This window comes from Peromyscus californicus, unplaced genomic scaffold (genome assembly GCF_007827085.1).
Source record: "Peromyscus californicus insignis strain IS unplaced genomic scaffold, ASM782708v3 Scaffold_24__1_contigs__length_46423439, whole genome shotgun sequence".
NCBI lineage: Eukaryota > Metazoa > Chordata > Mammalia > Rodentia > Cricetidae > Peromyscus > Peromyscus californicus.
In genome coordinates, this window is record NW_026294535.1 from 18,433,116 (window position 1) to 18,446,441 (window position 13,326).

The window sequence follows — 13,326 nt, forward strand, 5'->3', positions numbered from 1 at the left end:
GATTAAAGGCGTGCGCCACCACCGCCCGGCCGTAGAAGATCTTAAACGCCACCATTTAGAAACAAAACTTTATTGTTATGTCCTTGATGGCACTGATGTCTAAATGTAGGCTGAAGTTGTTACAAAGCTGAATTGTGTGTCCTCGCACTGGTAGATTCTCAGGTTTTTGAAAGGTAGGGAGTCTTGGTCCACATTCGTGGGCTCGTTTTAGATGGGAGAGACATCAAATATGAATCATTGATGGTTGACTTGGAGTAAAAGGAAAAGAGCAAATTAGGAATAAAATAAAATAATAAAGAAACAACAAATACAACCAATTTGACTATTATCAAATGCTAGTGACCCATTTGTAGATATTTAATAAAGAGAAAAACCCCAAACTATTCTCCTACCATTTAAAGAAAAAAATCAGTGTCTCCTAGTCAGAACAAAACTGTCAAGGCAAAACGTCGCTTGGTGCAGGCCTGCTTGGTGTACTGAATCCGTAAACAAGAAAGAAGAGTATGGCAAGGCAAGAAGGGACAGATGTTCATTATCTCTCATGCTATCTACTTTTCCTGCGCTCAGGAAGAGACGTGGTTGGTGGGACACCCAGAAAGCCATCAACTTAATCCAGTATCAGTTCAGCCTTTGACTCACTTTCACTTCCGGTACCTGGTCCTTAATAACTGCTCTCTGAGCCTTACGTGCCTTTCCCACAGCTAGTACGAATGCCTGCTTCTCTCCCCAGAGCCTCAGTTCTTCCTCCACACCTTCGTGTCAGAGGACCATTTGCTTCTTACTTCAGATAGAGTGTCAGCTGAACTCTCTCCTTTCCCTACAGGTCACTGTCCTTCCAGCTGTCACTCTGTCCCAGATTCCAAAATTATCTCTCCAGAGTGAATCTTCCCTGGGGGGACCCTGGGTCATAGTCTCTGCGTCTTGCTCTAATAACTCACTTTGATTGGTATAAAAGACCATTTTTAACAACCGGACTTACCATGAGATAATAATTGCTCCATATACGTTTGAATTTTGCCGTCAGCCATCCCCCTGACTGCCATGCGCAGAGCATGAGTATAGCTCTTATCTGCTCCCATCCCAGCTTCCCGAGGCTCATTTTTTCCCCTCTCTAATAATATAAGAAATGATAAAGAAATTAATTTCCCTCCCCCCAAAAAAAACAGTATTCTCTAAGCTGAAACCATTGTTCTTACTAGAAACCTTTTCTCTTTCCTCTAGACCCAGCACAAACATCACTGTGTCTTTCTCATAACTGAAATTCACGTCCTTAACGCCAGTCATTCACCACCTCACCTTAAAGGGTTAATTGCATCCTAAAAGCTCAGGTGCTTTCCACTGTTGTTTGGTTTGGGGATTGCATTTCAGGGATCCTGTCTTGGTACCTAGTTCTTTGATCCTGTGGTTGGGATTGTGGCATTTGCCCTGTGACATTTGGATTATGATGGGGGAACCCAAGCCACTACTTAGGAGGAAAAGAATTGATGACATTTTAGAACAAACATAATCAAAGGAGTTATGCATACTTCCACTGGTCCTGTAACGTGCAAGGACGGGAACAGGGTCTGTCTGGTTCACGCCATATCCCCAGAACTGAGCACATTGAAAGGACAATATGGATTCTTGGTGAATGTTTGTTGAACGAATGAATTGGTGAGGCTTAAATTATTTTAACCGGGCAGAAGGGAAAACATTGAATAGTTAATTCTCCGAAGGAAATAAAATTTGTAGACCAAAATAAGAGTAATATTTTAAAAGTAAGGAAATAATGTGGAAGGAATTAAATGATGAGCTGGAAACAAAACAAGTTTTTTTTTTAAAGTGTCAAAGTTGTGTTTATTTGGCATCAAACATGAAAAATTATATATTACACTAGAATTTGACTTTGTCACCTAGATGATATTAACTACCCATACAACAGCTGGGGTTGTTGTATGGAATACAGCTTAAAAGAGAGAAATAAGATAGAGATAACTTGCATTAAAAGCTTCATTTATGTTGGTACGTTATAGGGAAATTGTGTTCTTTTTTCTTCTCACAATGTTATTCCAACAAACTGTAAAAGGTACATTGGTGCATGCACAACAGCATAGCATAGTTGTGTGCTCGTGTTAATTATGGCCTACAAAAAAAAAGCACTAATACAGAATCATATTTTGAAGTAAGTAAGTTTACGAAGTTCAGAAATAGCTAATGGAGTATGCGCAGGATACACAATAAAAAGTGATGAGGCCATGAATATAGAAGATGTGAACTTGTCACAACCCCAGATATTGATGTGGACAGCATCCCTTAGGGTTGTGCCAGGCCCACTCACAGGCCATCTCTTTATCTGAAGGGGAGGAGAAATCACCGGGAGTAGAGCAAAGACTTGGTCCTGTGATTGATAGAGGTGATGCTTATGTATACTAGATATATCAAATGATTGATGATTGGTAGGAATTTTTGTTGTTGTTTTTATTTTTTGAAACAGGGTTTCCCTGTAGCTTTGGAGCCTGTCCTAGAACTCACTCTGTAGACCAGGCTGGCCTCGAACTCCTAACTCTACCTCCTGGGTGCTGGGACTAAAGGCATGCGCCACCACTGCCCTGCAGTTGGTAGGATTTTATTAGCAATAGAGAGGGTTAATGTAGATACAAAGATGGCAAGGGCTCAGAGTACATGCTATTACAAAGCCATACACTTGGTAGAAATGGAAGTCACATACACAGGGTGTCTTAATTAGGGTAGCTATTGCTGTGGTGCAACACCATGATCAAAATGCAAGTTGGGGAGGAAAGGGTTTATTTGGCTTACGCTTCCTAATCACTGTTCATTATCAAAAGGATTCAGGACAGGAACTCAAGCAGGGCAGGAACCCAGAGACAGGAACTGATGCAGAGGCCATATAGGGGTGCTGCTTTCTGGCTTGCTCCTCGTGGCTTGCTCAGCCTGTTTTCTTACAGAACTCGGGACCACCAGCCCAGGAATTGAACCACCCACAATGGGCTGGGCCTTCCCCCATCAATCACTAATTAATGGCTTGCAGCTGGTTCTTATGGGAGACATTTTCTTAAATGAGGATCCCTCCTCTCAGACGAGTTTAGCCTCTGTCAAGTTGACATAACAACATCCAGCACACAGGGTCAATGCCGGAAAAAAAAAAGAGTGGAAATCAGTTTGAAGGCACATTTGAATTCTAGGAATACAGCTTGTGTTCCATCAGATAATCTAAAAGCTGTTTGAGGGTTTGGAAAAGTGTTAGCAATGTCATGGAAGCTGAGACTTAGGAAAAGTCATCAGATGTTGGTGTGGCCCGAGGGACAGAGGTTTCAGCTGGAGGGAAAGGTTATGCCCAGGAGAACTGTCTTCCGTTCAGATGGGAGAGAATGAGAACCAGGATCAAGGCCATAGCAATTTAAAAAAAAAAGGACCCCTTTGGAGACATCCCAGTAGAACAATCATCCAATCTTTACTGGTAGACTGGACAGCTTGATGGGTGTCAGCGGTGATTGGGAATTGAAGACAGAAAGGGTGGTGGTGCTGTTAAAAGAAGTGGAGCCCGGCGGTGGTGGTGCATATCTTTAATCCCAGCACTCGGGAGGCAGAGCCAGGTGGATCTCTGTGAGTTCGAGGCCAGCCTGAGCTACAGAGTGAGTTCCAGGAAAGGCACCAAAGCTACACAGAGAAACCCTGTCTCATAAAACCAAGAAAAAAAAAGAAAGAAAAGAAATGGGATATCTGAAGTCAAGAGACAGCTCTTGATGGATATTGATAGTTCTGAGAAGTTACCACGTACAGTGACCTTCAAGGTATGGAGGTCACCTGGGATTAGAACTGTCGATGGGAATTTGAGAGTCCTCTACACAGATTCTTACTGGAGACCTTGGGGAAACCATTGTTGGCTCCCAGAGAAGGCTCAGGCTGCTGGTTGAATAGCATGGACTTGTAGCATGCATTTAAGTTACTTTCAGTTATTTTACCATGGTAAGAGTAGAAAGTAAATCACTCTAATTTCATCAAGTCTTAACACTATATATTTCTCATATATTTATTATAATTTCAATATATAAAATTTTAAGTCTTTGTGGAAATGTATATACTATAATTCATATTTATACATCCACTCACACACACACATGGGAGTGGAAAGCCGTAAAGGGAAGGTTAAAAACAGGACGCGCCGGGCGGTGGTGGCGCACGCCTTTAATCCCAGCACTCGGGAGGCAGAGCCAGGCGGATCGCTGTGAGTTCGAGGCCAGCCTGGGCTACCAAGTGAGTTCCAGGAGAGGCGCAAAGCTACACAGAGAAACCCTGTCTCGAAAAACCAAAAAAAAAAAAAAAAAAAAAAAAAAAACAGGACGCACTAAAATTTTCCTGTCGATCTGAGCTGCACTGGGAGAAATGGATCTGAGACTTGCTATGAGAACAAGCTCACGCCATGCCTGGACATGTAGGGTGCAGGCTTAGAAATGGAAGGTCATCAGTCATTGAGGACCCTGATTGCTTTATGAGATATTTTCTAAAAATGTCTGGGTTTGGGGAGTTTTTTGTTTTTTGTTTTTTTTTTCCCTGTGAGTTTTCTTTCATTTCTGCATTAGAAAGCAAACGATTAGAAATGGTTCGGTTAGGCCTGAGTTCAGGCCTTGGTTCCGAAACTAGTTCTAGCATCCTGGATGACTTAGAATCTTTTAACCTCTGTGTTTTCCTATGTGGACATAGAGCACATGCTGAGCTTTCAGCCCATGTACCACACTTAACGGTGGTATTAGAATACAATGCCCCCAGTATAAGGTGGCCTCGCTGTGTGGCATGTTAGCCCATCTAGATTTGTAGACCTTATACTGTTTCTACAACACAATCACCCAGCGACTTGTTTGTAAGGTTGCATCTCGATCATTAAGTGACACGTCATTGTATAGTGATGGAATCATAGTACCCACTTCATGGATGTGTTGCAAGATCCAAGGTATCATTATCAAGAAATTGTAATTTTGTTCGATGGAAAATTGTCATCAGCCTTCAGTTTTCTCTTCCTTGCTTTAGTGACTCAAGGACAAAAATCCAAAATAGATTTCCAATCCGGTTTCTCTATATTTAATTAATGCTAGAATTTTGAGTTATGGATAGCTTCCTTGCTTCTTGTTATTCCAGTTTGCTTGGCTTGCCTGTGCTCTATTTTTAAAAACCTATATATTTTTGAAGTTTTCCTTTAATCTCTCTTCATTTATCTGTATGGATTTAAATCTGCTTTCCCAAATTACTGGAAAGCAGAAATATCTGAGCATTCAGTGGTTTAAAACCAGCCCTGAAAAAGGAAAACAAAGTATGCCTTTCGCGTCTCACCAAGTACAATAAACTATACTGAGGCCAAGTGAATTCCTCAGCGTGTGATGAGGCATTTCAGCAGTTCTTCCTTGGTTTTGAAATACCGAGTGAGAGCCTGTTGCTGTGATTTCCGAAGCTGGGAGAAGAGATGGCTCAGAACTAGCTAGGCAGCCAGAACACTGGAGCTGCTCTGGCAGGAGGCTAGTACTGTGGTTCTCCACCAGTGCAGCTCTGTCTCCTACGGCACTCCACCTGGCTCAACCTCTGCACTTTCCAGACACTTCCTTGGGCTTCAAACCTTCTCTGCTCATCATCTGTCTACTATGCTGTATGCTAGAGAACTTCAAAGCTACGTAGATTACTCACTCTCCTGTCACAGACTGAGATAAGTGGGGGTTCGGGGGCATGAAAGTCACGGGATATCAATTTATTCATTCTGTTCCTTCGTGCATGTGTGTTCATGTGCGTATGTGCATGTTGAGACAAGAGAGCAGCCCTGACTCTCATTCTCTGGGTGCCATCCGTCTTGTTTTCTGAGACAATGTCTTTTATCAACTTGGAGATTGCCAATTCATCTGGGCTGGCCGGCCAGTGATGTCCAGGGATCTACCCATCCCCACTGGGGTTACAAGTACATGCTACCACATCTGGATTTTTTTTTCATTTAAATATTATTTTTATTAGCTTACAAAGAAATGGGCTTTGGTATGGCCATATGTGCGTGTGTGTGTTGTAGATGAATTTCTGAACAGTCTTATTAAATAAGAAACACAGAGCCAAATACAGAGGTGCAAGCCGTCGAGATCAGAGCAATAGCTGCCAACTAACCTCAGCTCACCACGTCACTGTAGCTTCCCAAGAGAGCCTCTTTCTGTCTAACCTGTGCCTTTATTGCCTTCCTGTTCTGCCTTCTCATTGACTATAAGCCCAGCCACATCACTTCCTTGTCACTGCCTGTCTATACAGACCTCCAAGTCTCTACGGTTGGTACTGGGATTAAAGGCGTGTGTCACCACGCTTGGCTGTGTCCTTGACCACAGAGAGACTCGGCCTGCCATGTGATCTATTAAGGTCATGTGCTACCACCGCCTGACTTATGTTTATGGCTGACTATGAACTCTGATCTCCAGGCAAACTTTATTTATTAGCATACAAATAAAATGTCACATTTCAGCACAAATAAAATATCACCACATTATATATATAATATATATTATATATAGTATGTATGTATGTATGTGCATATCTGTGTGTGTGTTTGTGTGAGCGATATATTCGAGATACACTCAAGATCAAACAATTATCAATAATGGGATCTGACACAACCGGTCTGTAAGGACCCCATGCCCTCTTCTGTGTGGAAAGAAAGCACCAATATACATAAATACACACACACACACACACACACACACACACACACACACACACACACACACACACACACAATTTCCAAAATAGGTTCTGGTGACCAACTCGGGTTCTCATACTTGACTGATAGACACTTTATCAGCTCAGCCATCTCCTCAGCCCACTTATCCAATTCTTATTATTTTTAATTTTCAAATGATCATCATTCTATTTTTATGTTATTATAATATTTTTGAACAAAGTATCCTTTTGGTTCTCTGCCTCCTCATTTCTCCTACCTTTCTGTTGTTTACAGCTGTTTTTCCATAGGGGGAATAATGCAATTATTTTTACAATGCTACCTTGGATTTTTGCAGCATACTCATGAAATGAGCAGGATGTCCTCATCTTGTAACAGCCAACTCCCCCACCCCGCCGCCATCATTTCTTCCACTTCCACATCTCTTTTATGTCCTTTTCCCCACCCCACCCCCATCCTTCCTCAGTCCCTATTTTTGCCCTTCCTGGTTTCCTTTATAGCTTCTTAGGTTTTATCCACATCCCATTTGAGTGTGCATGTGTGTGCAAATGTATGTGTATGTGCATGTGTGTGTGTGCGTGAGCATGCATGTGTGTGTGTGTGTGTGTGTGTGTGTGTGTGTGTGTGTGTGTGTATAGAAGACCACACATTGTTTGATTTTTTTTTTCTGAATTTGGGTTCCCTCACTTAATAGTATACATTCAAGATCAAACCATTTTCCTACATCGTAATTTCCCTTTTTTTTAATGGCTGAATAAAATTTCATTGTGTATAGGCCTCACATTTAGCTATCCATCCACCTGTTTAATGTACACCTAGGCTGGATGCATTTTCTTCCTATCGTGAACAGAGAAGCAGTGAAATTTATCCATTCTTACGTTCAGGGAATATTTGCTGTGTGTATGTCATACCACGTGCCGGGCCCTGTTCTGAGAGTCATACTGCAACAATGAGGATAATAGACCAGTCATCTGACCTTATAGAGCTTATAGTCTAGTGGGAAGAAGTGGACAACGGATCATAAATAAGATCATTTGAGATAATATGTCTTCCCAAGGAGACAGTGGCTGATCATCATAGCTGATTTAAAAAAAAAAATCCTACCAGTTCTTCAAGTGTAACACATGTTATCAACTCTGTTACTCATTCTGGGGTTTTATGTGAATTGTGAATTTAGCTGTCGAGAAGGGGAAGAAGGCAGGAAGACACATCTTAATCCCTCTCCTCTTTCTCCCTCTCCAGGCTGGTGACAGTTCATGTTTGCTTCATAAATGAAGCAGCTTTAAACACATGCCTATTCTGTCTCAAGTGACAGCCCTCATCTGTGTCTGTTCTTGCTACCCGTGACTTTGTACGGATGATTCCGAAGTTGGAGCTGAGCGTTTAGCAGTGAAACTGGCACTGAATTTATCATCTACAAAGAAGAATTTACGTGGAGCAGGACTCTGGAGGTTTTGCAAGTGATGATGGGGAAGAGAACACGTGTCTAGTCCACTTGCGCCATTTGCAAGGCTTGAGAAATGTCTAAGTGCTGAAAAAACCCACACAGCTTTGTTCTTCAGTTACAACCTGCCGTCTGTAATTAATTCTGGTCTCTGCAAGTAGATCTCAGCCTGGATAGTGGGGGCGGGGGGAATTTTTTTTTTCACAAAGGGATGTAGAAAACAGTTTTAAAAACAATAACTCCACAGCATCAGCCACTGTTTGGAGTTGAAAGCCATGGGGAGTATTTTTTTTTTTTTTGGACAGGTGTATCTGCTCAGTAGTTGTGATTCGCAAGAGGAGCCTAAGCTTCTTCGGCTCTTCCTGAGGTAAACCATGTGCACCATATCCCGCCAGGAAAATGGACATGGTTGACTGGTTCTATCCACGCAGCAGAGCCAGTGCTGAACTGAAGTATGATGCCATGGTATACGGAAGACTCTCTAGTACGGTCATCACAGCAGAAAACTGTAGACCTGGACCAGCAGAAGAGCATGCCAAGGAAGACATTTGGCCCCTAGTGAAGCCGGTCTTTCCCCTTGACCACCACTCTAGAGTGTGTAAATCATGTTTGCAAAAATATAATGTGACATGTTTATGTTTGGAAACTACTACAGAGAGATGAAAACAGACTTGGGAGAAAATGCTGAATGTGTAATAAGTCCCATTGTTTAAAAGAAGTTACTCATGGGAGAGAATAAATGATGGTATGTCGTACCTACGGTTAGAAATGTACACTTTATGCTAATATGGGTGTTGCAAACTAAGTAACTGGGTTTGTACAAGAATGCCAGGACTCAGAAAACATTATTTACAGTGTAACCATTATCTCTTTAAAGTATCCATTTATTTAAAATCAGACACTATATTCATTAAGGTTTATGAAACGAAATAAAAAGAGAGCTTTATGTAGTTATGCATGTCAGTTTGCTATTTAAAATGTGTGACAGCATTTCTCATATTAGACAGAAATGGGCAGTAATTCCACAATGAACATTGTGCTTTTAAAAACCAGAACTTGCAAGATATATTGTGGATTCCCCTGGTCCTTTTTTTTTTTTTCTTAAATAGTGAGAACAATTGACTAAAATCAAAGAATGACTTTTCTTTTGCTTTTATTTTGGTGAAGGTTCTTTTCACCTACTCTAGACGTATACAAAATTTAAAGCTTTTTATTCTTAATCCTTGTAATAATTTTATGTGCCCTGTACCAAAACCTTGAGACAACCATTTTCAATGTAATTATGCAAAACTGCATGGAGACCTAACTGCTAGCTTCTATTCTGTCTTGAAAGTGCATGAAAAAGCCTAGCTTACATTCAGAGCTAGTCCAAATACAACTCCAGTACGTGGCTGCTGCTCCTCTTTATGCCAAAGAGATCGTTTCTATAGTTCCTTATCTACAGCTCCGAGGGTCCTCCAATGCTGTCATTCCCACAAGATGAAGCCAAGTGCATTGAGACACTACACTTACTTGTTCAAGCCCTCACCTATCCCAGGCTGCAGCTGAGAAATCAGGTTAGTTCCTGAAAGGGCCTATTTTGTTGTTTGGCATTTAGTTTGCTTTGAGAAGAATAATAGATGTAGGTTAGCGCAAATCATAGGTGTAGGTAGGTGTAAATAGACTGAGGCTGCTATTTCTCAGTTTTGTGGCTTGATTTATTTACCTGGCAGTTTCATTTTGCTCAGGCTTAGGACAATGTTGTTCACTGAGCTTGAGAGTACAATAAATACACGTCGGTTCTCACAGCTAGCAGTTGGATTTTAACGCTCAAAAACATGGTTTTAATCAATAGTGCGGAGTAAACAAATTTAACAGGTTATAAAATCTGATATGGTATCGGGTGGAAGATGTGTCCTGCCTATTAAATATGTTGGTTCATTGAGAGTTACATGGACTGTCAATTTTTTTAACATACTAAGGTTCAATAAAATGCATGAACGATAGGAAAATGCTGAACATTATTTTGAATACTAGCTGCTCGGACATTAACTATGGCCTATGGCGTACCTGCTTTCAGATAAAAATACATATCTTTGCATATTTTATTCCATGTGTGTTCTGAATATTTTTCTTAAATTATGAAAACCTTACAGCTGAGAAGATAATGTGCAAAATTGCCCTTTCAATTGGCCCATTTTTTTTCCCAAGAGTTCTCTTTTGTAATGTTTAAGAGTTGCTTTTTAATGAAAACAATCTAAGAAATCTGCTGAGTGCGAGTTGTATTGAAAGCTTCGGACCTCCTCAGTAGAAATCAAGCCTATAACAATACTATCTGTGTGATCTGTGGGTTGTGCTAGAGCAATTCTGGTTTTTGTATTGTTATTTAACATACTTAACACACTGCCACATTGTAATGAATCAGAGAAAAATTAATTTTTCTATACAGTAATAAACCTGCACTACAAAAAGTATTGAGAAAACGTGGAAATATGTAAAAGTATGTATCCACAATGAAGTCTATGCTTTTAGTTAAGAAATAAACACATTTCAGTGAACTTTCATGTGCTTAGAAAAAAAACCAGTGTGGCATAGTTTGGTTCTTTAATTCAATTGAAGTTATAAATGAACAGAAAAATCCATGGGTGGAATCGAGATTGTTTCTACTGTGTTTCTACAATAGATTTTGATTTTGTGACTTAATTCTGATATGGAATCTTAGCTATCCTATACACATTCTTGAAGAAATGTATTTTTTAAATTTGACAGTTAGATGTAGTCAGATGACTGTTGAGAAAGATCTTCAGGGGGCTCTGCTTTGCCACCTACAGATATAATATGTCACCTCCCTGTCTGGATCTCACTTTGTATTTGTGTGTGGGTAAGCTCTGAGGTCACTCTTCAGGAGTGAGCCCTTATGCCACACAATTCACAAAGCAGAGAAAACAGCAGAAACAATCCTAGGCAAAATACCCACCTCTGGCTTCTTCATAAGCGTTTGGTCCGGGAGAAGTCCTTTCTGTTTTAGTTTCTAATGTAGATAGGGTCCATTAGTAAAAGTGAAACTCAGTTTTAAGTAGGGTGAATTGGATAACCATTTACATGTGAGATGGCTTTTACCTTTGCTTAAGTAAAAGTTTGGGATCACCTCTGCGGAAGGGAAACCGGTAGTGCATTTTCAATCAGGAAGAGAGGCAAGATGGTGTGTAACGTTTGGAGATGTGTCTGAGGATGAATGTAAATGTTCCCATTTTATTGAAAGCTAAGAACAAAAAAAATGTAGGGTGCTACTAAGGATCTTGGATGCCAAGAGATGTTTTTGAGCCAATCTGTAAAGTGATAATCCATAAATTACATTTAAAATTGGAAAAGTAGGACACGAATTTTAAAGTAAGCTGGTTTATCTTTGGAATGATACTGGGAAATTGGCTTTAAATGTAACCATTCAGATCAAAATTTATTTATGGAATCTGATTACACAACTCATGTTACTGCCTTCCACTAGCCGGTCTTAAAATGCCTTTGTCAGAATAAAATTAACGACACCTCTTTTATAACAGGTGTGTGTTTTGGAGTGATCCATACTAAGGTGGATATTTATGATCCTAAAACGTTTATTAAGCATCGTAAATGCACAACTGCCATCTCCAAATATTTTCTTATAATACTGTTTTTAGAAAAAGAAAATTGTTTAAACAGAAAAACATGGTATTTTCATTTACTCAATTTCTAGGGTATTAAGACTTCACTAAATAAAATTTTCCAATCAAAATTCCTATAGTCTTATTTTCCAGTAGTCTAGGGATTGGTGTGTGATTATTGTGTCCACCTGCCACTGTTTTTTAAGTCACTAGACTTGAGAAGTATTCAGACATTTAGATGGCTTCACAGATATATTGCTAGTTCAGTCATAGATTGGAGTTTGCATATTGTAATGTAAATGTATGTCAACACTATTCTAAATAGTTTATGACTGAAGTTTAATTAAATAAAAGTTGTAAAATGTGATGTGTATGTGTATATACTGTATGTGTACTTTTTAAAATAGGTATATGTCCTGACCCTTTTTATACAGGTTTGAATTTGAAATTACATTATATAAACATATACTTTATTGTTCTAAATAAAGAATTTTATGCACCATCATAAATCTGCCCTCTCATTTGGTATCTTCAGGTTATTACATTATTAGTAGCATGGATTTAAAGCGAGAAATCCATGGAGTCTATTTAATGAGCAAAGGAATTTATTAATTCACTACAGCACAGGAGATTTATCATAGGGTCCAGGAAAGCCTAGCTATGTCCCACGCTGATCTGCCTGGTCCAAGCTCTGCCTCATCAGTCCCAGCATCCAAACCATGAGGGAGCCAAGAGAGTGATGCACACGTGCATCCCAGGTCTTAAGGGTCCCAAGTGGCCATACCCTAAGGGTATGTACTTCAAGGTCATGGGCATGTGTAGCAGTCACCTGGTGCCTCTCTGGGGGGTAGTGTGTGTGCTTCAAGATCATAGCTAGAACAGCTACCCACTACATCTCCCCCTTTTATCTAAGAAAGTCCTAACCGAATACAAAACTATATGCGATAGGAATGATTATCAAGTATAGTCCAGGAGAAATAAAGGATAATGACATAAACAAAAATGGAACTACAACCAAAGAAACAACATCAAACAAGAGACACATACTGAAATCCAGAGATGTCCAGAACGTAGGTAAGTGGAATGTTACAGAGATTATTCCAAAAGCTGTCCTATCCTGAAGAATATGAATCTAGTTCTTAATATGTTCTAGCTAAGATACGAGAAGATCGTAACTGTAACTGTAAGTCTTCAACCCCATCAAAGACTTGAGAAGGAATATAATAATACCTGAGAAAATGGGAAATGCACCAAGCAACTTTCAGGAATCTTGTGAGAATAGACAGACAGCTGGCATCCTGGACAGTCATCTAAAGTTTCTCAGCACCATTGGGGCATCCAATTTGGCTGCAGGCCTAGAGTATCTGTCAGACCGTTATCAGAAGCAGGAATTTTGAAAGACCATCTTACCCTGTCTTGGTAGAGTTCAGTAGTGGTGCATGTCTTTAATCCCAGTACTTGGGAGGCAGAGGTAGGTGGATCTCTGAGTTCAAGGCCAGCCTGGGCTACAGAGTGAGTTCCAGGACAGCCAGGGCTACACAGAGAAATCTTGTCTTGAAAAAAACAAA

General features: G+C 40.2%; 1 protein-coding gene across 4 annotated transcripts in view; it reads left to right on the forward strand.

Moving 5' to 3' along the window:
• Positions 1 to 12,260, forward strand: part of Kitlg (KIT ligand) — a 100,432-nt gene extending 88,172 nt beyond the window's left edge. For all 4 annotated transcript variants that reach the window (XM_052753216.1, XM_052753215.1, XM_052753217.1 and 1 more), the window contains one exon: positions 7,937 to 12,260. The gene's annotated coding sequence lies outside the window, so the exon portion shown is untranslated. The remainder of the gene's footprint in view (positions 1 to 7,936) is intronic.
• Positions 12,261 to 13,326: the final 1,066 nt, after the last annotated feature.